The sequence below is a fragment of the Pseudorca crassidens genome, chromosome 10 (genome assembly GCF_039906515.1).
Source record: "Pseudorca crassidens isolate mPseCra1 chromosome 10, mPseCra1.hap1, whole genome shotgun sequence".
NCBI lineage: Eukaryota > Metazoa > Chordata > Mammalia > Artiodactyla > Delphinidae > Pseudorca > Pseudorca crassidens.
The window spans coordinates 94,638,583-94,661,563 of NC_090305.1; the positions used below are offsets into that span (position 1 = coordinate 94,638,583).

Genomic DNA, 22,981 nt, shown 5'->3' on the forward strand with positions numbered 1-22,981 from the left:
GCCTTGGTCAAGTCATTTGTGGCCTCAGTTTACCCATTTGCAAAATGAGAATGGGTCAAACAGCATCTCAGATTTGTTCTAATTAACAATGGCTGCAGTATTAATGATAGCATTGCCTTTTATGGTTATATATAACAATTACAGATTATAGGTTAATAACAATTACATAGGATACATTATTGTGATGGGTTAGTAGAATTAAGATGGTCACTATAGACAGGTGAAGGATGAGAGAAAGGAGAATGCAGGAGAGGGAGAGAGAACAATGAGAGAAAGGTTGGGCTGTGTGTGTGTGTGTGTGTGTGTGTGTGTGTGTGTGTGTGTGTGTGTGTGTGTGTGTGTGTGTGTGTGTGTGTGTGAGAGAGACAGACAGACAGAGAGAGACAGAGAGAATGGTGATAGCAAGTACACGTATATATATATATATATATACACACATTAGCAGTCTTACTATGGTTTATAGAATTGCAAAGAACTGTGCTTACCTGCAGCAGAAGTTTCTTTACATAGCAAACATCTGGCCCCTAAACAAGGAAGCTCTGACCTTCCCGGGTCCTCTCCAGAGGTGGTACCAGCACTGTGCCCTGCACCCCGGGTCAACCAAGAACTCTGTGGGCAAGAAAGGACAGCTGTGAGCCTGGCGGGGTCAGCAGATGTGGCTGGAAAAGCACTCGCTCCTCTTTCTTCCTTTGTGCTCAGCCCCAGGGTCACTGATGCTACCATCTGTGTACCTTTCACTCCCCATTCACCTCCTTTTCCTCGCCTCCATTCACATTCACCATCTGCTCCCGCCTTCATTTCATTACCCTCCCCCCTTCGCTGGAGTCTACCCAGTCTTCCATAGCTTTGTCTTTCAATAGGGGTAACAACAAATGATCACTGAACAAAAACATCTCAGCAAGCAGGTTTCTTGGATTAAGCCCTGGTTATTAAAACCAGAAAGGAAAACATGATCATTCACCATTTAATTTTAATTGGGTAACTTTATCCTGAAATAAGGCATCACACTGAGTGGCTTACATTGCTTCTTGTTCGTATGAAATGTATTCATTGATAAGGAGCTCTGCAAACCAGTGGGAAAGGAAACTTATAATTTCATAGATCTTTGTCTTATAGTTCGAGAATTAACTTTAATAGGATATAATTAAGGCTGATATTAGATGAGAGAAAATGCGAATCAAAAAAGCCCCACTGCACTTTTAATTTCTGGCTTCTACATTATGTTAGCAGCAAGGGATACACATACTGGGAAGAGACATTTTGGGCTCCCTTCTGGCTTTTGTATTATCTGCAAATAGATTTTTAATGTGTTAAAGAAAACTACCGCCTTGGTCTAAGCAGCCAATGATCTCTTGCCTGGATTACTGCAAGAGCTTCAGTGATGGTGTTCTGGCTTCCACCTTTGGTGCCCACAGCTCATTCTCAACAAAGGAGCCAGAGTCAGACCACGTGACCACCCCGCTCAGAGCCCCTCCTTCCCTCCCTACCTCACTGTAAGCCACCTCCTCCCAGTGGCCTCCACATCCTGCTCTGACCTCCCTTCACTACCGTCCAGGCTCTCCCACTGCTCTGGCCCCTCTGTTACACAACCAGGCAGGGGCTGCTCCCACCTCAGGGCCTTTGCACTGGCTATTCCCTTTGTCTGGAATGTTCTGCCCCCGTGTGGGCGTGTGATTTGCTGCCTTACATCTTCCAGGTCTTTGATGAAATGTCCCCCCTTAGGGAGTCTTTCCCAGATTACCCAATATCTAACTGCAACCCCACCCCAGTCTCATCACCCTCTATCCTCCTTCTCTGTTTTATTTTCTTTCAGAGCACTGATCACCTTCTAAAATACTGTGAAGCTTACTTTTTAAAAATATCCTCCCCACTCCAAGAATGTAAACTCAGTGGGGGAAGTCAGAGATCTATGCCCCTTGTGTCTACTCCTGTGTCCCAAGGGCCTGTCACTTAATAAATGCTCAAAAAAATGTTTATAGAATGAAGGAATGAATGAATTGCACAGTTATGGGAGACATTGCTGATTGACCCGACACCAATTCCGCTCTTCTTCCTGGCCAAGAACCCTCATTTTGTTTGGGGCAACGGTGTGCCCAGCCCCCCAGAGTCACATTTGCTCTAAGCCCGTCACAGCCCACTCCCCTTCCCTGTGATTTTTTGCAGTTCGTGGCAGCCAGGAGACACAGTTCTTCTGGCTGATGTAACACAGAGAAAGTCGGCTTGGCAGCCATGGGGAACAGCGAGAACGGAAAGTTTTTCCTTCATGATTAAAGGAAGAGATTTCGTTCCTCCTCACTCCTGCAGGGATGAAGATTAAGCTCCATATTGGTTTGCCCAATAAAAGCAGCCAAGCTAGTCCAAACAGCCAAAAAGAGCTTTCAAAGGAAATCATGAACTTCAGAAAACTCAAAGCTAGGTTTACTTGTAGTTATAATATTATCATTTTTAAATGAAGGGATTAATTCATTAATTTTGGAACTCTGTAAATCTTCTGACTCTTTACCTTTGTGTGCAAAAGCACATGTAAGTGACAGCTTTACCTCGTCCCCAGAGCCCTTTCCCAGTCTTCCAGTGTGACACTTCTGTCTACCACTCTTAAGACAGAGGTCAAAAACTGGTGACCCCCAAGAGAGAATTCGAAGGAAGTGTTTGGTCTTTGTGGTATTTTGAGTTTTTGAATGAACTGACAACACTTAGACATTGAAGGATACACATACAAATATCGATTTCCTTTTGAAAATGGGAACATTTGGCAACTGTAGTTTAGATTCATGTGTGGGAACAATTGCCTTGAAGAAACTGGCAGCTGCCCTTTTAGATGGGGTGGCCCTGCCTGGATCCGCTCGGCATTGTGTTTGCCACCTGTCGTATGGGCACGTATAGGGAGAGTGACACCAACCCTAACTGGTCCACGGCAGCCGTGGTGTGCGTCTAGTGGACCAGAGCACCCACTGCCCCATTCCCCTCTCCAAAGTGTGCCAGTTTGGACAATGAATTATATGCTCCTGAGGAGCTTGGAGCACAGTGCCGGGTCTATGCAGTCTTCAACCACCACTGTGGAGGATTCCAAGTCATGTTTAGCACTCCTTGACAAGAAAGGGTTGGAGTTAGGGATCTTCAATTCTTTGTAGCTCTGCAACATTTTCATGAAGTAGTGCTGTGACTAACTTAAGAGAAAAATCTTTGGAATTAAAATCCTGTTAAGTCTCATGTTCCTAATTTCCAGAAACCATAGCTAGTTTTCAAAACTTGCCCAAGTGGAGAGATCTTTTTAATTGGGGGGGGGGCGGGCAACCTGAATATCAGGAAAAGTAATATTCTATCGGGGCAATGCATCTCTTCTTTACTTCTCACCTTCAAGCACTGGGTCTGGAAGCCATTGTCACGGGATGTGCATTTTGGCATCTATTATCCTGTAAATCCCAGAGTTAAAAGGGAATGAAAGACGGATCTTGGCTGTTTATGCAGCCCTGGAGGGGAGAGAGCAGGCAGAAAACCAGATGTAGAAGGATATTTCATGGCCCCTTCAAAATGCTGACAATTTTATTAACTGCTCACTTTCATATTTCAGTAATGTGGTGAATCATTTGGGATTCGAAAAAATACCTTTATATACATCTTTGACTGCTACGGTAATATTTTCAGATACACCAGAGCCTATTCAAGTCCAAGCAGGTTGGATTATTTGCAAAAATGATTATTTGTGATGATACTTAATGCTGCAATTTACTGAGACTTCCTGCCATCCCATCCATCTCTGACCTGACAGGTAAAAGAGGGAAGATTGTGCAAGGCAGTAAAGTGTTGGGCAATTTATGGTTTTAAACTTGTATACTGTTTTCATGACTCATCCAGGAGCTTTTCCTGATGCCACGTGCTGTTTCCACTGCAGTTAACGGCGTCCAGAGTATCACAGGGAGATGAACGCAAAGCAAGGAGTGCAGAGTCCTGGGTTCTTGTCACTACCTTGTTTCCAGCTGTGGTCTTGGCTGGGTCATTTCAGCGTCTCCCCTCCGCGGGCCTTTTAGTCTTAGTCTTGCATGTAACGGTTTACAATGGCCAGGACGTGTGAAGTTTTGCAATTAGAACAAAATCTCAGTGGATTAACACAAGTTTTTCTTTTTTTTTTTTTTTCTCCCAAATCAGGTCTGTTCTGGTTTGGTGATTCTCTGAGATGGATCCCCAGTCTAGTCTGCTTCTTCAGCCTTGTGCCATCTCTTTAGAGGTATATACATCTATCATCACCGATTGCCATGGTATAGAAAAAGGCCTGAAGAATTCAGCACTGCCTCCTAAATGTTCCCGCCTGCTGGTGACACCTGTCCCCTCCACGCATATTGCACTGGCTGAAGTGAATCCAAGCCTGACTTCACAATACTCTGTACTTTGGTTGCACCAGTAACATCTGCCACAGGGTGGAACCAACTCAGAGCTTTTCCTGTGTGTCTGTGGGTGTGTGTATGCATACATGAATGTACATATGTGTACAAACATATATACACACATATATTCAGATATATACCCATATATGTTTCAGAATACTTTGCCCAGATAAAATTTACATGGATGCATAAATAAACAAATGAAAGTGGAACGCTTGAGGTCGATGATTTTAGCTCTCATCACACTTCTACACTTAAGGGGCACCATGGTTCGACAATCCATGGACAGTTCTAAAACACTGTGATGTGACCCAAGGCCAGGAATTGAGTAACTTCATAAGCTACTAGCTCAAAAATAAGAGACCAGCACGATGACCAGTGCAGACGTAATGAGAATAAACTAGCTCATAACATCTGCGCTATATGAAAAGTCAAGCAACTCAAGAGGGAGATGAGAAGAGAGAAAGGAAAAACCGCTCCGATTAGGGTCTGAATAAATACGATTCCAATGGCGTGAAGAGGATTTGGGTCCCCAAATTCTAGTAAATGCATTCTTACCTACCACTGACTTTAGTTTACCTTTCACGTCAAGAAGAGGCAGAAAAATTTAGATCCTTGGTGTTAACTGGGAAAGGTATGTCATGTGAAGTTATTAATGGATGCATGAGAAATGTGGCTTTCAATGAAAGAAAAATAGAAAGTTGGATAAAACTGTCTAATAATGTGTTCGGTAGAGAAACTAACTGGAAAACCAAGTAGACAGAAAAAGGCTTAGATGATGTGTAAGCCAGCTCCAGAGCTGAGAACAGAACCTGGACGTGTTCAGAGACAAAAATCGTTCTAAGGCTCCAGACTCTGAATTACTTGGCTCTTCTTCAACTCAGATTAATAAGCATGTTCACTGCTTGTGTGCTGTGTGCGAGGTGATGTTACAGGAACCAGGGAAACTGACAGCGCGAGGAAACACACAGGAGTGGCTATGTGCGAGGTGTTGTTACAGGAACCAGGGAAACTGACAGCGCGAGGAAACACACAGGAGTGGCTGTGTGCGAGGTGTTGTTACAGGAACCAGGGAAACTGACAGCGCGAGGAAACACACAGGAGTGGCTGTGTGCGAGGTGTTGTTACAGGAACCAGGGAAACTGACAGCGCGAGAAAACACACAGGAGTGCCTGTCCTCGGGGAGCTTACATCCTACTGGGAAAATGAGGATAATGAGTTAGTTAGAGAAAAAAGATGACTGAAATGTAGTCTCTGCCCTTGGCTGGGTTGTAGTGTGAAGGTGAGGGGCGGGGGAAGCAGTATATAAACAACCTAACAAAGTACCCAGAGCAGCGGCCACATTATACGTTGCTTTTTTTGGTCAAAGGACACTGTATGTAAACCATGACGGTTGCTGGAAGGAGCAGACGCATTTCTATAAGGAGTTCAGGGACCTTCTAAGAGGAGAGGGTCCTCACCACTCTTATGAAACCACTGGACTCGGCATTGACACAGGGCTAGTTAGCGTGGCAGTGGCAACACGAAGAAGCTTCTCCTTCAATTGTCCACATTTCAGTGATGACATCAGACCGCTGCATGTGGCTACAGCAACCAGCAGTCGGTAGGCCTTATAGTGTAAGCATGTTAGATTGGCAAGCACTGAAGCGATGTATCACTCGCTCAATTTCCTTCATAAAAATTACTTACAGACTTAATGTTAGCCATCTGAGAGCTTAATAAAAACTAAGGACCCAAGAAGAGGGATCTTATTATGTAAAAGGATTCACCTTCAGTCCTTACATCTAGAAATTTATCCCATGGAAATAATTCACAGAGCAGACAAAAGTTTACAAACAAAGGTGTTCAAAACAGCATTATTTAAAACATGCATGGTGGAAACCAAGTCAATGTCCAATATTTTCTGAGTCATTTGATCTCTTCCTTACAAATTGTTTCTCTGCTTGAATGAGTCAGCATCAGTTTCTTTTTGTTACTGAAAATCCTGACTGATATATATGGAACGAAATGGACAAACAAAATAATACACAACCAAAACAAAGAAATATTCTGACATAGTGGTTGCCTCTGGGTACTGGGATTCCTCCCTCCCCTCACTGGCTTCTAAAACCTTTCTAATTTTCCAAGATGTCATGATTACAATAAATTATGAGTAAACATAACTGTAAGTACTGTCATAATTTTTAAAAAATTAAAAGGTGTATTTTTTTTTTTCCCAAAGGCATCACAATAGTAGTTGAAATAAGACACACATAAGTGAGAGCACAAGCCACAATGTGACAGGCGCTATCTAGAAGAACTTCCTGCCGTGGGAGAGTAGTGTATAAAGAATTACTTTACTAGACGGAGTCATACGCTGGCCTCGAGGTTCATTGCTATCCAAACAGAAACATATAAAATCCACCTGAGTGGGCCAAGTCTTGGGCCCAGCATCATGCTCTTGAGATTGGCCTTGTTTTATTATGAGTTTCCTGTGTGCTTGGGCCTCCTGGCAGCCTGACAGAGCACCTCCTCTAAGTTAGAAGACTTAGTTCTGGTTCTGTTACTTGCAGACCAGCAAAAACACATGTTAAATGTTTACTCTGATCCAAAATTGATACGCATGCTATCCTTTCATTGAATCTACAGCAATCTTGAGAGGCAGGTGCTATCATCCCTATTTTTTATGATCACAAGCCACTTTCTCCCATTGAAGTGGGAGGTTCAGGCTGAATAATTTTCTAGGTCCCAATCAGCTTTCATTTTCTATGACTTGGTGAACTCAGATCTTAGCTCACAGTGTGTTCTTAACCTTTATCCTATCCACTTGGTCCTCACCTCTCCACTGCCTAGATCTACCTCCAGATTTGTCCTTTAACTATAGATTTGGAGCACTATTCTTGCTTCTTTGGACACCCCTCAGCTTCCCCCAAGACAGATGACATGGAGAAGCAAGTCCATGGGGCGGGAAGATGAAGAATGCATGTCGGTTTCTCTAGACTAGTAAAATTAGGTGTGGCCTTGACTCCACTGCAGGCTGCAGGGGTTTTCCTGGATGGATGGTAAATGCATCCCAGGATGAAAGTCTTTTCTTTGGAGACAGTAGACACAAGCACATAGAGATTTTCATTTTGATGCACAAGGAGGACTATTTATTAATGAAGTTTAAAAATAAGGGTAACTAAAACTTGGTTTTCATAAACTAAAATTGGGGTATTATTAGACTTTGCTAAAGACTTTCATTTTCTGTTCTATCAAGAAGTCTGGAAACCACCCAATGCTTTGGCAGTACGGCAAGTATGGCAGCATGAGAATGTGGAAGCATGAGGTGAAGGGGTTCCCAGCACTTTCTGGAAGGGTTCTGGATTACATGGACTGCGTCTGTGCTGTCTCAGTCGGTCTTGGTCCTGGACTGTTGCTCTCATTGTTTTATGAACTGATGTAATTGAGAAATTATTTGGGGATTTGCCCTTGCTGATTGATCATTATGTTGGTTGACTGAAGCATTTTCAGAGATGTGATTGTTACTGTGTTCACTCCATCATCTAGCCATCTTGGAGTTCTTTTGTTCTAGAAAGCCAGAACACATAGGAGGGACAGAGGTAGGGCTTTTGCACTGCTGTAATGAGTCAAGAGGTAAGAACTCAGAGAGCCAGTGATTTACAGTCCAGCTTGATGTCTTTTGTGCTTTACCACATGGCTATTGTACTCTCAGCAGGCGTCTCTCTGTGGTGGCTAAGATGCTTGGGCAGCCACCATATTCCAATCAAGCAAAGTGACTGTTCTGCTTTAAATATATGGCAGGCCTGCCCCTGGAAAAGCAGAGCATCCTGGGATTAGCCAGGCCCTCAGCACAAGCTCTCACTGTGCCAGGCTTGGGCTTAAAAGAATAGAGTGGTGAAGCTCTTGTTATTCTGAAATAGTCAAGTGTAAATCTTGCTGATGATGGTTTGGCCCAATGCCTTGGGCAGAGATGTAATCAATGAATTTGAAAAGCCATAAGCCTTTTCCTGAAAAAGTATTTCCTACCTCACTCAGCTCAAGGGTCCCTTCATCCAAAAATCTTTCCTGATCGCTCCAAGCAACTATGGCATTTGCCACTTTATTATGAAATTTTATTTTTATCTGTCCCATTATCTGTGGAGTGTCTGCTGAGGACAGAGACCATGCCTCACTCATCTCTGTATGCTCTGTGAATAGCCCAGTGCTGGGATGGGGTTGATAAACAATTGTTGGACCAAATTCAACTTGAAAAAGAACGTGACAGACAGAAAAGTCCAGCCTCTGTCTATCCTGTCATAGTATGTGCTGTTAGAGGGATGGCTTACAGAGAGAACCCAATGCCACTTGCAGCAACATGGACGGACCTAGAGATTATTATACTAAGTGAAGTTAAGTCACACAGAGAAAGACAAATACCACATGATATGTAGAATCTAAAAAAAATGAATCAAATGAACTAACTGACAAAACAGAAATGGACCCACAGACACAGAAAACAAACTTCTGATTACCAAAGGGGAGGGGGCGGAGGAATAAATTAGGAGTCTGGGATTAACATATACACACTACTGTATATAAAATAGATAACCAACAAGGACCTACTATATAGCACAGGGAACTCTACTCAATATGCTGTAATGACCTATAAGGGAAAAGAATTTGAAAAAGGGTGTATATATATATACACACACACATATATATATATATATGTATAATTGAATCACTTTACTGCACACCTGAAGCTAACACAACACTGGAAATCAAATATACGTCAATAAAAAAAGGTAGTATAGGCCTCCAGGCCCCAAGTTAGGACAAAAGAAAGGGGAAACACATGGAAGATAATGATTGTAATAATCTACCTTAGCTGAACGCTTTCTACCTGCCAAGCCCTGGGAGAGAGCTTCCATCCATTATTTCAGTTAATTCTCCCAATAGCCCCAAATGTAGGCATTTTTAAGCCCACTAGAAGGGAACCAGAGAGGTTAAGTTTGGTTATTAAGCCTACATAGCATGGAAGCAGCAGAGCTGGTAATTCAAATTCACACCGGTTTGTCTCCAAAAAGAACTTAGTTACTCTAGTTGAAGACCACGAGAGGCATGGTCTGACCACAGGTGGGACACACCCTGTGGGACAAGGGGCAGAGCAGAAGGGAGGCGGGTGTGGTGGAAGCCTTGGCAAATATGAGGGACATGCAGTCCTTAGAAACAGGAGGAAAGGAAGGATGTTGGGGAGAGGGTTGCGGCATATGCTGGGTGCAATAATGATCCTCCAAAGAGCTCCACAACCCAAGCCCTGGAACCTGTGACTATGTTACCTTATGCGGCAAAAGGGACTTTGCAGATGTGTGAAACTAAGAATCTTGAGATGGAAAATGACCGTAGACTGTGTGGGTGGCTCGGTATCATCACTAGGGTCCTGACAGGAAGGATGCAGGAGGGTCAGAGTCAGAGAAGGAGATGGGATGCAGAAGCAGAGGTGCGGTGAGGAGGGACCACGAGCCAATGAACTCAGCGGCCTCTAGAAGCTGGAAAAGGCGAGGAAACAGAGCCTCCCCAGGGCCTCCAGGAGACGCACAGCCGACACCTTGATTTCAACTCACTGAGACTGATTCTGGACCTCTGACCTCCAGAACAATAAGACGATAAATTTGTGTCCTTTGAGGCACCGAGTTTGTGGCACTTCATTACAGTGGTGAAAGGAAACTAATGCAGGGCAGAATGTTGAAGATACAGAGGTCCTGAAATGGAGACAAGATTTCTGAGGTCAGGTTGGTTTGGGGTGGGGATGGAGCCGTGTGTGGCTGGGCCAGTGTGTTCAAGGTAAGCCTGGGGTGCTTGTTAAATGCAGATCCCTGGGCCCCGCCTGAGAACCTCCCAATCGGACCGCCCATGCAGTGCCCCCCACAACCTGTGTGTGTTGCTGTGACAGAGGGTGCCTCAAGCTCGAGCCTACCCAGACAGATAAAAACAAATGAAAGCAGCTGACACGACAATATTGCTTTGCAATGGCCTTTGTGGAGAGGAAAATTCCGAGCAGATCTAGGATAAAGAGGTTGCTCACTGCCCCCCACCAGCTGTGCTCATGGAGGTCAATTACCCCTTCCTGACATCTTTTTTCAACGATGCCCATGTTCCAGTGAACTCTTAGGTGTTGAGGACACACGATGGTGAACAAAACCAGCAACTGCATCCTCCCCGAGAAGCTACATTCTGGTGGGAAAACCACAACAGACTTGGATTTTTTAGACATGCAAGCACATGTCACAAATGATGAATGCTGGAACAGAAAACTCCAGGGAGCTGTGAGCCTCTCACGGGAGGAGCTAGCCTGTCTGGGGAGGGAAGCCCCAAACCCCTTCCTCGGGAAGTGATCCCTGAAGCGTGCACAAGGGCCAACAAGGGGTGGGGGGGGACACGGTGTCTGTGAGGTAGGGGACGGCATAGCGGGAAGAACATACGTAAAAGCCCTGAGGCAGGAGGGACCCGGCGGGCTGGAGGACAGGGCGTGAAGGTGAAGGTGGCTGAGGTGAGGCTGCAGGGAGAGCACACCCTGAGGACCACACTAAGAATTTTCCCCTTCCCCAGAGCAGGGAGTCACGCCATCAGGTTTGGCAATTAGCATTTGGCTGCCAGGTGGAGAATCTGACGGCGTGGGGAGGGGAGGGCGAGGAGACGCCTGAGAGCCAGAGGCTGCCCAGTGAGACTTGGCTCCCCCAACTAATTCCACAAGAGCGCCGCACAGATTCAGCTTTTAAAGGAAGTCAGATTTTTAGCTCACCCTACACTTCAGCCGGACGATAAATGAACAAGCGAGCTCTCACAGTTTCTCCAAATCTCAGCATGTGGACGCAGCGTCCACAATGAGGAAAGTGCAGTGGCTGTGTCTATAGGTGCTTCAACTGCATTCAGACAATTGTGTATAGGAAGGGAACAAACCGGACAGTTTTCCTATTGGTTACAGCTTTGGGAGCAGCGTGGGTCTAGGTTTCGATTGTAGAAAAGGCAAAGGACTGTTCTCACCCAAAGACAGTTACCATCTGCGAGAACAAAGTACAGAAATCAAAGCGACAGTCAGTAAAAGTAGCTTCAAGCACATGCGTAGAATCTGTGGTATTTTTCACCACAGTGACAAGGACGCCTGAAAGACCAGCTGAAAGAAGATAAGGACTTCAAAGAAAGGTAAAGAAGGAAAGATATTGATGTCACCTGCCATATTTTTATGAGCTAATATGACCAGAAAATACTGATGACTATAGAAGTGCCCTGGAGTCAGGAGACCTGCTATGAATTTTCCTGTCTCATTTACCATAATCCTGTACAGTTTTACAGCAAAGCCTCTATTTTTGGATTGGAGCATGAAGATAAAAATGAGTTAGATCGATCTGAATTGTTATCTGTTCTCCCTGGCACCTCCTGGCTGGATGACCTTGGGCAGGTTACTTAAACCCTCTTGCCTTTATTTTCTCATCGTTTCAGTAGGAATAGTGAGAGTGCTCATCCTAATGGGCTGATGTGAGATGAGGTGTGATGATGTGGTGAAGCTTTACAGCAAGCAGGTACACGGCAAACACGTGCTTAGCTTAGCTATTTTAACTACTAAAGGTTAGCTATTTTGAACTGCTACACATCTCAAGCCTAGATTCAAGCCCGTTGTTGTTCCCCACTCTTTGCCTTCGTGCTCTCATGATAAGTATTAAGCTCTCTGTCTCTCAGCTCCGACCCCCTTCTTCTCTATTTGCGGTGATGGGGCCCGACATGGCCCACCAGGCTCGGCTTGGACAGCCGCCGGTAGGGGACGCTAGCGGGATACTGCGAGGCTGGAGCAGTTGGGCACCGAGCCTTCCTGCCTGCTTCTTGTTCCCAAGGCACAAAGCACTTCATTGCAACAGTGTGACTTTGCTCCCAGAGCAGCAATCAAATCCAGTTTGGAGCTTTTCCAGCACTCTTGCGTCCCGTCTCAGAGACCCAGCACCAGGTGTCTGTGCCTCTTCCTCAGAGACCCAAATTCCTGCTCAGCAGGCTGGGCGGGAGCCCCTTCTCAGGGTTTCTGAGTTTAATAGTGTCAACATTTCCCTGTGCTCCCCCGGTCCTGGGAGGCAGGTCGGGGCACCTCTTTCTGACGGTTGCTACCTCCGCGAGACCTTGGTGTTTTCTTTTGGTCTGATATTCCGTTACAGAGATGGCAGTTTTGTATCTAGCTAATAATTCTTTGTATTAAACTCTCTCCTTGCAAGTAACCGGGGGTGGTTTATGTCTCCTGACTGGACCCTGACGGAAGCACTCTTGTGGTGTCTTTTGATGAAAAGAACTTCTTACTTTGAATATAATCCAACTTATCAAAGAACTTGTACAATTCTTTTGTAAAAAGTCCAGAAGAAAAATGAGCAAAACATTTGAACATGTACTTTCCCAAAGACGATATCCGAACGCCCAACAAACATGAGAACTCGTTTGACTTTCTTAGTAATTTAGGAAAATGCAAATTAAAACTCTAGGGGACCTACGAGACTGATTACTATTAAATATACTAAGAATACCAAATCTTCATGAGGATGTGGAACAATGGGGACTCTCCAACACGACAGGCAGGAGTATAAATTGGTTGCAGCCACTCTGGCAAACGTTTTGGAAGCGCTTACAAAATGCTCACACGTGTGACCCAGCTATTACATCGCAGGGATGTCCCCGGTAGAGATGCATGTACAAGAACGTTCATAGAAATATTTTCGGGGACAAATCCCATCTGGAAGTAACACAAATATCCTCCAAACACAGAATGGATAAAGAAATTGAAGTCTATTTATATAGGGTGATACTATACAGTAACAGAAATTGGACGAACTATAGCTATATAGAACAAGAATAATTCTAGCAAAACTATTGTTGAGCAAAAGAAGACAGAAAACAAAAAATGTAATGGGATTCCATTGATATAAGTTCAAAAACTGAAAAAAATATTTGGTGTTGGAAGTCAGGATAGTTGCCACCCTTGGGGCTGATGTGAGGCGTATGGATGGGGAGGAAAACACAGGGGTTTCTGGGTTGGTAATGTTCTATTTCTTGAGCCATGCCTTTTGATTTGGGAAGTGGGCTCTACTTCAGTAAAAGATTAAAATATTTACAACCTGAAGTTTCCCATCTTTATTGGGTATTTAGTTTGAAAAATTACCAGCTTCTCCCTTACTACGCTTTAGCTTGCTTTAGAGAGTCATCTCTATCTTGGGGTTCTTGGAATCCCCTGAAGATCTAGAAGACAAAACAAAGTTGCTCTAACCATTGGTTGTGGTGCCAGATATCGTGTACTAAGAGAACACTCCTTCAGAGCAGAGTTTTACTTGGTTTCAAATCTCCAAGACTGACTGCCCTGTCTGCCTCAAGTAAGTGCTCAGTAAATGTCTCTTGAATGGATGCTGGGGGACTTCGGCCTGGAATGTCTCATTACTATTCTCACCACTCTAATACAGTACCTTGCATAAAAAAGGCATCCAAACAGATATACTGAGTGTATAAAAATGAATTTTGAAAGGATGATTATAAACTACATGGTGCTCACTGAAAGATCAAATTCTTTTGAACTTTTCCATAAACTGTCACCAATTTCCTAGGTAATGTACATCACCGTCCAAATATATTTTTCTGCTTTGCTGTGGGTTTTTTTTTTCCCTGCCAAAGTTTTTAGACACCCAAGACACTGTTATTTGATTTTCTATTTTCTAGAAGTCATGAGGTGACATTACAGAGGTGGCCCGTCCTGCTCAGCCGCAGACCAGCTGGCTGACTGTCACCGTCCTTTGAGCTATGCTTGGCCTCAGGTTATTCATCTTTTTTCTTTAGTTTCTAATTTCAGAAAGTATTTTTTTTTAACATCTTGATTGGAGTATAATTGCTTTACAATGGTGTGTTAGTTTCTGCTTTATAACAAAGTGAATCAGTTATACATATACATATGTTCCCATATCTCCTCCCTCTTGCGTCTCCCTCCCTCCCACCCTCCCTATCCCACCCATCAAGGTGGTCACAAAGCACCGAGCTGATCTCCCTGTGCTATGTGGCTGCTTCCCACTAGCTATCTACCTTACGTTTGGTAGTGTATATATGTCCATGCCACTCTCTCATTTTGTCACAGCTTACCCTTCCCCCTCCCCATATCCTCAAGTCCATTCTCTAGTAGGTCTGTGTCTTTATTCCTGTCTTACTCCTAGGTTCTTCATGACATTTTTTTCCTTAAATTCCATATATATGTGTTAGCATATGGTATTTGTCTTTCTCTTTCTGACTTACTTCACTCTGTATGACAGACTCTAGGTCCATCCATCTCACTACAAATAACTCAATTTCGTTTCTTTTTATGGCTGAGTAATATTCCATTGTATATATGTGCCACATCTTCTTTATCCATTCATCCGATGATGGACACTTAGGTTGCTTCCATGTCCTGGCTATTGTAAATAGAGCTGCAATGAACATTTTGGTACATGACTCTTTTTGAATTATGGTTTTCTCAGGGTATATGCCCAGTAGTGGGATTGCTGGGTCGGATGGTAGTTCTATTTTTAGTTTTTTAAGGAACCTCCATACTGTTCTCCATAGTGGCTGTATCAATTTACATTCCCACCAACAGGGCAAGAGTGTTCCCTTTTCTCCACACCCTCTACAGCATTTATTGTTTCTAGATTTTTTGATGATGGCCATTCTGACCGGTGTGAGATGATATCTCATTGTAGTTTTGATTTGCATTTCTCTAATGATTAGTGATGTTGAGCATCCTTTCATGTGTTTGTTGGCAATCTGTGTATCTTCTTTGGAGAAATGTCTATTTAGGTCTTCTGCCCACTTTTGGATTGGGTTGTTTGTTTTTTTGTTATTGAGCTGCATGAGCTGCTTGTAAATTTTGGACTTGTTAACGACAGAACACATGTGCTCTGCCAGTGACAATTCTTTCCTCCTGGCCAGGGCAGAGATAGCTAATCGATCACATAACACTCGTCCATTGAGCCCCAGTAGCCAAAGAGTTCTTCTCAGCGTGGCATACCAGAGCCATACCAATCAATTGTAGTTGGCAACTATACAAAACCTAGTTATCAACCCTCACCTGAATGACATAAATTCCTGTTCACTTCCAAAGTTCTATGGTTCCATGACCTATAAAAGGCAATATTCTCTGCAATGACTCCAAGGCACTGCATGATTTTAAAGTGCATTCAGAATGATCAAAGTAAGATAACATTTTTTTACTCACAGTTTCAAAGTTAAGAGTATTTTGTGGCATTATCAATCATTACAAATGGATAATCCACATACAGTACTCATTGAACGCAACTCGTCTTACATATGCATTTCACGTCTAGGATGAGATCTGAAACTAGCACAGGGACACCCATCAAGTATCAGAGTAGAATGCAGATACCCCAATTCTGAAATCCTCCCCAGTCCCTTAAGCATTAACAGTAAAATGAATTTTCCTAAAATGGTAGCACTTGACAGGTAAGCATTTTGGGTGCCTCTTCATTCAGAGAGTGAACTTAGAGAAATCAGGAATAAAGATCTGAGCAATCTGAGCAGAGGCTTGAGGTTGGACGTATCTGAATAACATCTTCAAATCAGGTTTCACATCAAATTCAAGTTTATCTAATGACTCTGGATGGACATCTACTGTTAAGTATATTAAGCTGAGTGTCTGGATAATCACTGTGTAATAACACTGCTCACACAGTGCTACCTGGATGAGAGGAGAGTGAGTGAGGAATTTGTGGTTTTCCCAAACACTGTGGTGATTAGAGTATCAAATCACTGGCGAGTAACGAGTGCTTTCCATTCCAGTCTTCTTGAAAAAGCTGTGTCCTCAGCCCTAGAAGTGGAATGCCTTTTATTAATTCACCCAAGAGCTGGGATTACAAGTCCATTTTTTTCCCCTCTATCGGAGAACATGACTTCTGACCTCAAGAGACACAGTTCTCAGACTGACAAGGTAGTACATGGGCTGAAACTAAAACCACTTTTCATGATGCTTCAAGAGTCTTCACTCACAGAAAAGCATCATGTAGGTTCCAGTGAGCAGAGGGCATGAGCAAGTGCCTGGGGGTTGATGAATGGGGCTGAAATGCTGGCTCTGCCACTAGGATGCAGCCCTTAACCTCTGGAGTCCGTTTCCATGTGCATGATTCGAGGAATGAACTAGACACTCCTAAGGTTTCTTCCAGCTCTATCATTCTAAATGGTGATCATTAATGTTAGTTAAGGGATCAAACAAACTAGTGATGATATCCACATTTCCAGATAATTTAGGCCACAGTAGATTGTAGACCACGTTAAAGCAGAGATTCTGTTTATTATTTGGGGATGTGTCTGCCATTCTCTAGTCAGCCTGAGCTGACAGCTGTGTGTCAGCTCGTACATCCAGCTGCCTCGCCTTCCACGGCTGTCCCCTCAAATCAGGGTCAGTTTCCTGGTTTGGGGAGCAAGACCTCAAAACGTGAGGTTTTGAGGTAGGCTGAGGCAATGCGGATTCTAAGATACTGTGATAAACGTTTACTCTCCAATCCTGCTTTCTTCTCATTGATGAGAACGTCTGCTGTAGCAGAAAGAGTACCTCAGGTTTTGTTTTGGAGCAGTTCCTGATCCTTTGAGCCTCAGTTTAGTTCCCTGCAGGTGAAGGAGGCAGCCTGGGAGATCTTGACGGTCCCCTTCTGTTCTATCATTTCACACGTATCTGGATGCTACTTTTGGCTTGCGAGTTCCTCAGACCCAGACTCATTACGTTTATGATGCAGAGCTACATGATAGAGGCTAGCTGCCTCAGAAGGTCCTTCTACTATTTGTACTGGGTGTACCCACTGCAACTGGCTTAGCCTGAGTGGCATTTGTTATGAGTTATCAAGTGTGTTTTTAGACCATTCAATGGTTTTCCTAGGGGTGCTGAAAAATCACTCTAGCTGAATATATTGGTGTATGTACATATACATACACATATATGTACACACACACACACACACACATTTCAAAGGAATTCTTTAGAGACGCAGGTCAAAACGTCTAAAAGTGAGGATCCTGATGAGTTTGAGGCCAGGCCAGATGACCCTCACGAGTCCTCTCCCAGGAGGTCCTGGTTTTCCCACCCAATGAGCTATGGAAAGTACCAAACTCCTGACTAGTACTTAGATTCTTTGGGCATACTTGTTAGTTTTCTATTGCTGCCACAATAAATCACTACAAATGTGGCAGCTTGAACAATACAGGTTTATTATTTTACAGCTCTGTAAGTCAGAAGTCCACTTCGGGTCTGGCTGGGCTGCATTCCTCTCCGAAACTCTAGGGAAGGCTTGAACCTTGCCTTTCGCAGCTTCTGAAGGCGGCACGTGCTCCCTGGCCCCGGGCTCCCTTCCTCTGTCTTTAGAGCCACCAGTGACCTCTCTGACCCCCCTTCCATCATCACATCTCTCTTTCTGATCACAGTCAGGGAAGGTTCTCTGATTTTGAGGACTCGTGATTAGACGCAGCCTACCTGGATGATTCCTGTTAACCTCCCCAACTCAAGGTCCTTAACCTAATCACATTTGCAAAATACCTTTTTCCATGTAAGATAGCACAGTTTTGGGGATCAAACACAGACATCTTTAGGGGGCATAATTCCACCTCCCCCAATATACTCAGTGGAGGCCTTCAGGAAAGTCTGTTTTTTGCTCCCAAGGATGAGGTATGGGGGGAAACCCAAAGCCTCGAAGTGATTCTAAGAAACATGTACAGCCAACACGGCCTTGGAGACCACCTGGTGAAACCTCTCACTTTACTGGTGAGGAACCTGGGGCCAGACAGCGGCGTTACTTGCTCAAGGTCACACGATGATTACAGAAGAGGGGCTGTCGGTGGAATCCAGCTGTTCTGGCTCACAGCCTACCCTGTTTCCACTGCCCCCCTGTAGCCCTTCTGACGGGACTCTCATGGCAGACGAGCATTTTGTTTTTATAAAACCATCGATGGGAGGCTTTGTTCTACTTGGAAGAAGAGTTTTGAGTGAGAACAGGAATTTGTTAAAAGGTTTGTTATGAAATGTCAAGATGGTTTGCCATTTTACAAAAATATCATTTTTAATCCCAAGTGACAAAATTACTCTGTTTCTAAAGAGAGATGGTATTTAAATAAAGGTCACAGAAAATCAGGGGGCAAATGCAGCATATGATGTATCAGAAATTTAAAGAGAAATTCAAAGAATCTGTGGAAACCTTAGAAATTTCACCATTCTCTCTTCTACTCTGGTGCACCCTGTCTTTAAGTTCCTGAATATACATAATCTTGCATCTTTCCATCCAGCATCCCACCCATCCACCCATCCCTCATCCCCACCCTACAAGCTATCCACTGCATACCGACCATGTGCCTGGGGTGCTTGGGAAACAGTGGTGAAGAAGACAGAGGCCACACACTCCTAGGGCTGAGAGTAGTAAACAGCGGTGTCCCAAGGTGTGTTCTATGCCTCACCTGGTTACCAGACTCCTGGCTCCTACACATCTATAGACATAGAAGGAGCTGGACCCAGGACTCTGCATTTTAGCAAGCTTCCCAGGTGATTTTAATAAACATTAAGTTTTGGATCCTACTGTTGTAAATAACAATAATTCAGCTGGTAGAGCCCCACTTCCACACTCTCTCCAGGGTTCACTGGGATCCCCAGCAAGCGTTGAGCAGGCAGGAGGAGGAAGAAGGGCCAACCAGAGCACATTCCCTCCCCTAAAGATGAGCCAGACTTTACTACGGTGGTTAATTCCTCTGCACCCCATTTTCCTTTGGGAGGTTCTTGAACTTTCAGTAAAGTGGATAATGCCCCTAGAAGGATCTTCGGGAACCTACAAGATTGCTCTCTAAATTGAATGTACTAAACTGAACATGAAATCTGCACCGTGTCCACCTCAAATCCACGTGCAATTCAGTTATCTTTCCACCATTTCTTCTGCCGCTCAAGTAGGTTTGCATGATAAGAATATGTATGTCAGGAAACACTTGGCATTTGTCAGACGTCAAAGTACAAGTGTAGTACTATGATTGAAAATGAATGCTTCATATGACATGACTAAGTTCATGTCCAAGAAAGCAGAGCCCGAGCACTTTGCTTCCAATGCACTGACACCTACAAGCTCAGCGAGTTATGAAGTTCACAATGGTGGGGCTTAAGTCAGTTATCTAAACGTCACTTAATAACCCAGTGGAATCTGGCAAACATCCAAATGTGTATTTCCAGCTGTTCTTTGACTTGACTGTTGATTCTGAAAGGCACCAGCTTACTGCTAAAGACCGCAGCCTAAATAAGGGGGCTTTTAAAACGAATGCCACCCCACTGAAAAACGGATGCATGCTAGCAGTTTTACTGTCAGAAGCATGGCCTCAAAAACTGCAGTTTCTGAAACTACCGGGGATATATCCATACCACTTTGACTGAATTTCTTGAAAAATGTTAGTCTACTTAACTCAGAGAGAGTTTTCTAATTTGGTTGTTCATATAAGTGCTTTTCTTAAATTTCAGGTTTTATTATGAAGTATTTTTAGTTCAACTAAATTCACTGACAAATATTTGTTGAGTGTCTACTAAAAGCACTGCGGGTACAAGGGTGAAAACCACAAAAGCAATCCCTAATCTTGTGAAATTTACTTCATTTTAAAAGCAATGCTGGAGGAAAAAGCAAATAAAAATAATAGGAAATTATAAAAAATAAATCTGAAAGAAATAATAAGGGGCTGAAGTAGAGAAGGATGAGGGTTGAGGGGGGCCCCCTTGAGTTTGGGTGGAAAATAGAAGCCTTCCCAGCTGTCATCACAGACCTGGACAATTTCTCAAGCTTTGTTTATGGGTAAGAACCTGATAGTTTCGTATCTATTAAACTTTTAATTGCCCTTCATTTCATAACAAATATTTTACAACAAGCATCTAGTTAATTTTCACTTTGAATTCTAGTTAATATTCATGGCATCAGAATTGGTATCTAATGATTGAAGGTAATGAGAAATCATGATATTGATATTTTTCAAATTTGTTGTTCATCTTTCAAAGCGAAATTTAGGCCAGGTGCACCAATACCCATTTGCCACCAGATGGCGCAGTTGACACTTACAGAGAGTGCATAGGGGGAAATTGGATCTCTCGCTCGCGCTTTCTCGCACACACACTCTTTCTACTTAATGAATAAAGAAACGAAAGCAGATGGGAAAAGAAAGGCATTAAAAATTGCTCAACTAAGTTTCTAAAAGTGGAAAAATTTCCCCTAACCTTGCCTGTGAAAATTAATAAGTGGGTCAGTAGCCCCTCCCAAGAGGTCTGACCCTACATACTGATGCTAATGATTTGAATTCATCAGTCCCCAAATCATATTTACCACTAGAATAACCTTATTCCCTCTCACCAAGACAAGAAAAAAAAGAAAGAAAGAAAGAAAGAAAGAAAGAAAAAAAGAAAAGAGAAACCAAGAAATTATTCTCTTGGTTATTTTTAAAGCCCCACACTTTAATGCGTTAGACCATGGTGAGAAATTTCTGCATTTTAAATCATCAACATTTTCATCTTCTGCTGTAAAGCAATTATACTCCAATAAAGATGTTAAAAAAAAAAAAAAAAAGGAAAGGAAATCCTGCTCTTCGTTCTTCAGCTAGCTCTCACGGTGAACACTTTTCTTGCATATTTTCATTCCTATAAAGAAATTTTAAGAACTCCTTGCGTTGGCTCTATAATTTAGCATCTGGATTTTCACATTATTCTCATAACCCCACTTCTTTGTACGGGCAACTTCTCACTCCCCCATCCACCTGCCCCAGCAACTAGCTTCAGAAACCTCAAGTACCCCATTGATTTTCTAAAATTCTTACCTTTGCTTTCAAAGGGTTTTTATTTCTATAGAACTAGAATGATTTCTTATGCCTACCCTTGGTCTGGACACACCTCAGATAAATTTCAATTTCATTCTGCTCTGCATTACAGCCAATATCTTCATCTTCACATTCTGCTACCTGATTTTCCTCACAGTATGGAGCCTTAATGGAAATGAGAGCAGGTCAGAGTCACCTTGTTTTAGTCACGATTCTTTGTTTTAGGTGAAAACACTTCATACTTTTTATTTGTCTTGTAGGCGCTACGTGACTGGCATAAAATCAGGGATCTGGGCCACTAGTACTGACTTCCACACATTAACCGTGGGACCTTGTCTGTGACCTCTTTGAGCCTCAGAGTCCTCTGTAAAATGAGAGCCTTGGAAACATGCTCTTGGAGACCTCTTCTGGTTCTAACATTTTCTAATTCTGTAAATCAGTGGCTTCATACTTTACCCAACCTCCTCCAACAAGGTGTTTTCTGACTCATAACTAATACATGCAAGGCTGCTCTGGTGGAGTAGAGAATGGGGTGGTAAAAAGGAGAAAAGGGGTAGAGGGCCCTCCACTGCCCTCTCCTCAAAACCCTGTCTCCCCTGAATAGATATCCCAGAGGCAACAAAACTGGACTAAAACTTCACCTACTTAAGATGACTTCACTGGATTTTGTAAGCCATCTTAAGTCCCACTTGGAGCAATGCAGGGAATAACTATGACACATACATAATGATATTAAATCGTAAAGAAACTTAGCCTCTAAAAAACTTAAAGACATCTCTCCTTGACAGAGAATACAGGAAAGACAGCTGCTCCCAAGAGCATGAAAAGAATATCAGTCTTTGATTCCCCAAATCATTCCCCAGGCTAGTGGTTCTCAGACTTCAACGGTACGTCAGTATCATCCTAAGTGTTTGTTAAAATACTGATTGCCGAGCTCCACTTCCCTAGAGTTTCTGATTCTGCATGTCTGAGGTGAGGCTGAAGAAGGCACATTTCTGTCGAGTTCCCAGGTGCTGCTGGTCCAGGCACTCAGAGAACCACTGGTCCAAGCAAAGCAGAGAGCCCGAGGCACACTGCTCACTATTCAAGTTGCTTGTTACCTGCTTAGGACTCTGGGGTGGAATAATGGTCCCCACATGTGTCTACAGGCTAATCCTCACAACCTACGAATATGTTACCTTACATGGCACAAAGGGACTTTGCCGATGTAATTGAGTTAAGGATCGTGAGATGCGAGATTATCCAAGATTATTTGGGTGGACCTAACCTAATCACAAGCATCTTTCTAAGAGGGAGGCAAGAGGGTCAAGGGGAGAAAAAGGGAGATAGAACAACAGAAGCAGAGGTTAAACCAATGTGCTGTGAAGATGGGGGAAAGAGGCCAAGGAAAGCAGGAGGAATCTAGAAGGCGGAAAAGGTAAGGAAACAGCTTCTCTCATCTGGCTATTCATCTCTATCCTTTATTATATTCTTTATAATAAAGCAGTAAATTATGTTGTCCTGAGTTATGTGAGCCATTCTAGCAAATTATCAAACCCAACTGTTGCAGGAACCCCGATTAATAGCTGGTTGGTTAGAGCACAGGTGACAACCTGGGACTTGTGGTTGGCATCTGAAGTGGGGCAGTCTTGTGTGTCCGGACCCTTAACCTGGGGGTTCTGGCCTAACTCTAGGTAGTTATGTCAGAACCAAACTGAACTGTAGGACACCCAGCCAGTACTACAGAATTGATTGGTGTGGGAAAAAGCTGACACATCAGGTGACAG

General features: G+C 43.5%; 1 long non-coding RNA gene across 4 annotated transcripts in view; it reads right to left on the reverse strand.

Annotated features, from left to right (window-relative positions):
• Positions 1 to 466: 466 nt before the first annotated feature.
• The window catches only part of LOC137232677 (uncharacterized), a 920,890-nt gene continuing 898,375 nt past the window's right edge, over positions 467 to 22,981 (reverse strand). For 3 of the 4 annotated variants that reach the window (XR_010947135.1, XR_010947134.1, XR_010947132.1), the window contains one exon: positions 467 to 609. This is a non-coding gene — a long non-coding RNA (uncharacterized lncRNA). The remainder of the gene's footprint in view (positions 610 to 22,981) is intronic. The other variant, XR_010947133.1, reaches the window with a different exon arrangement.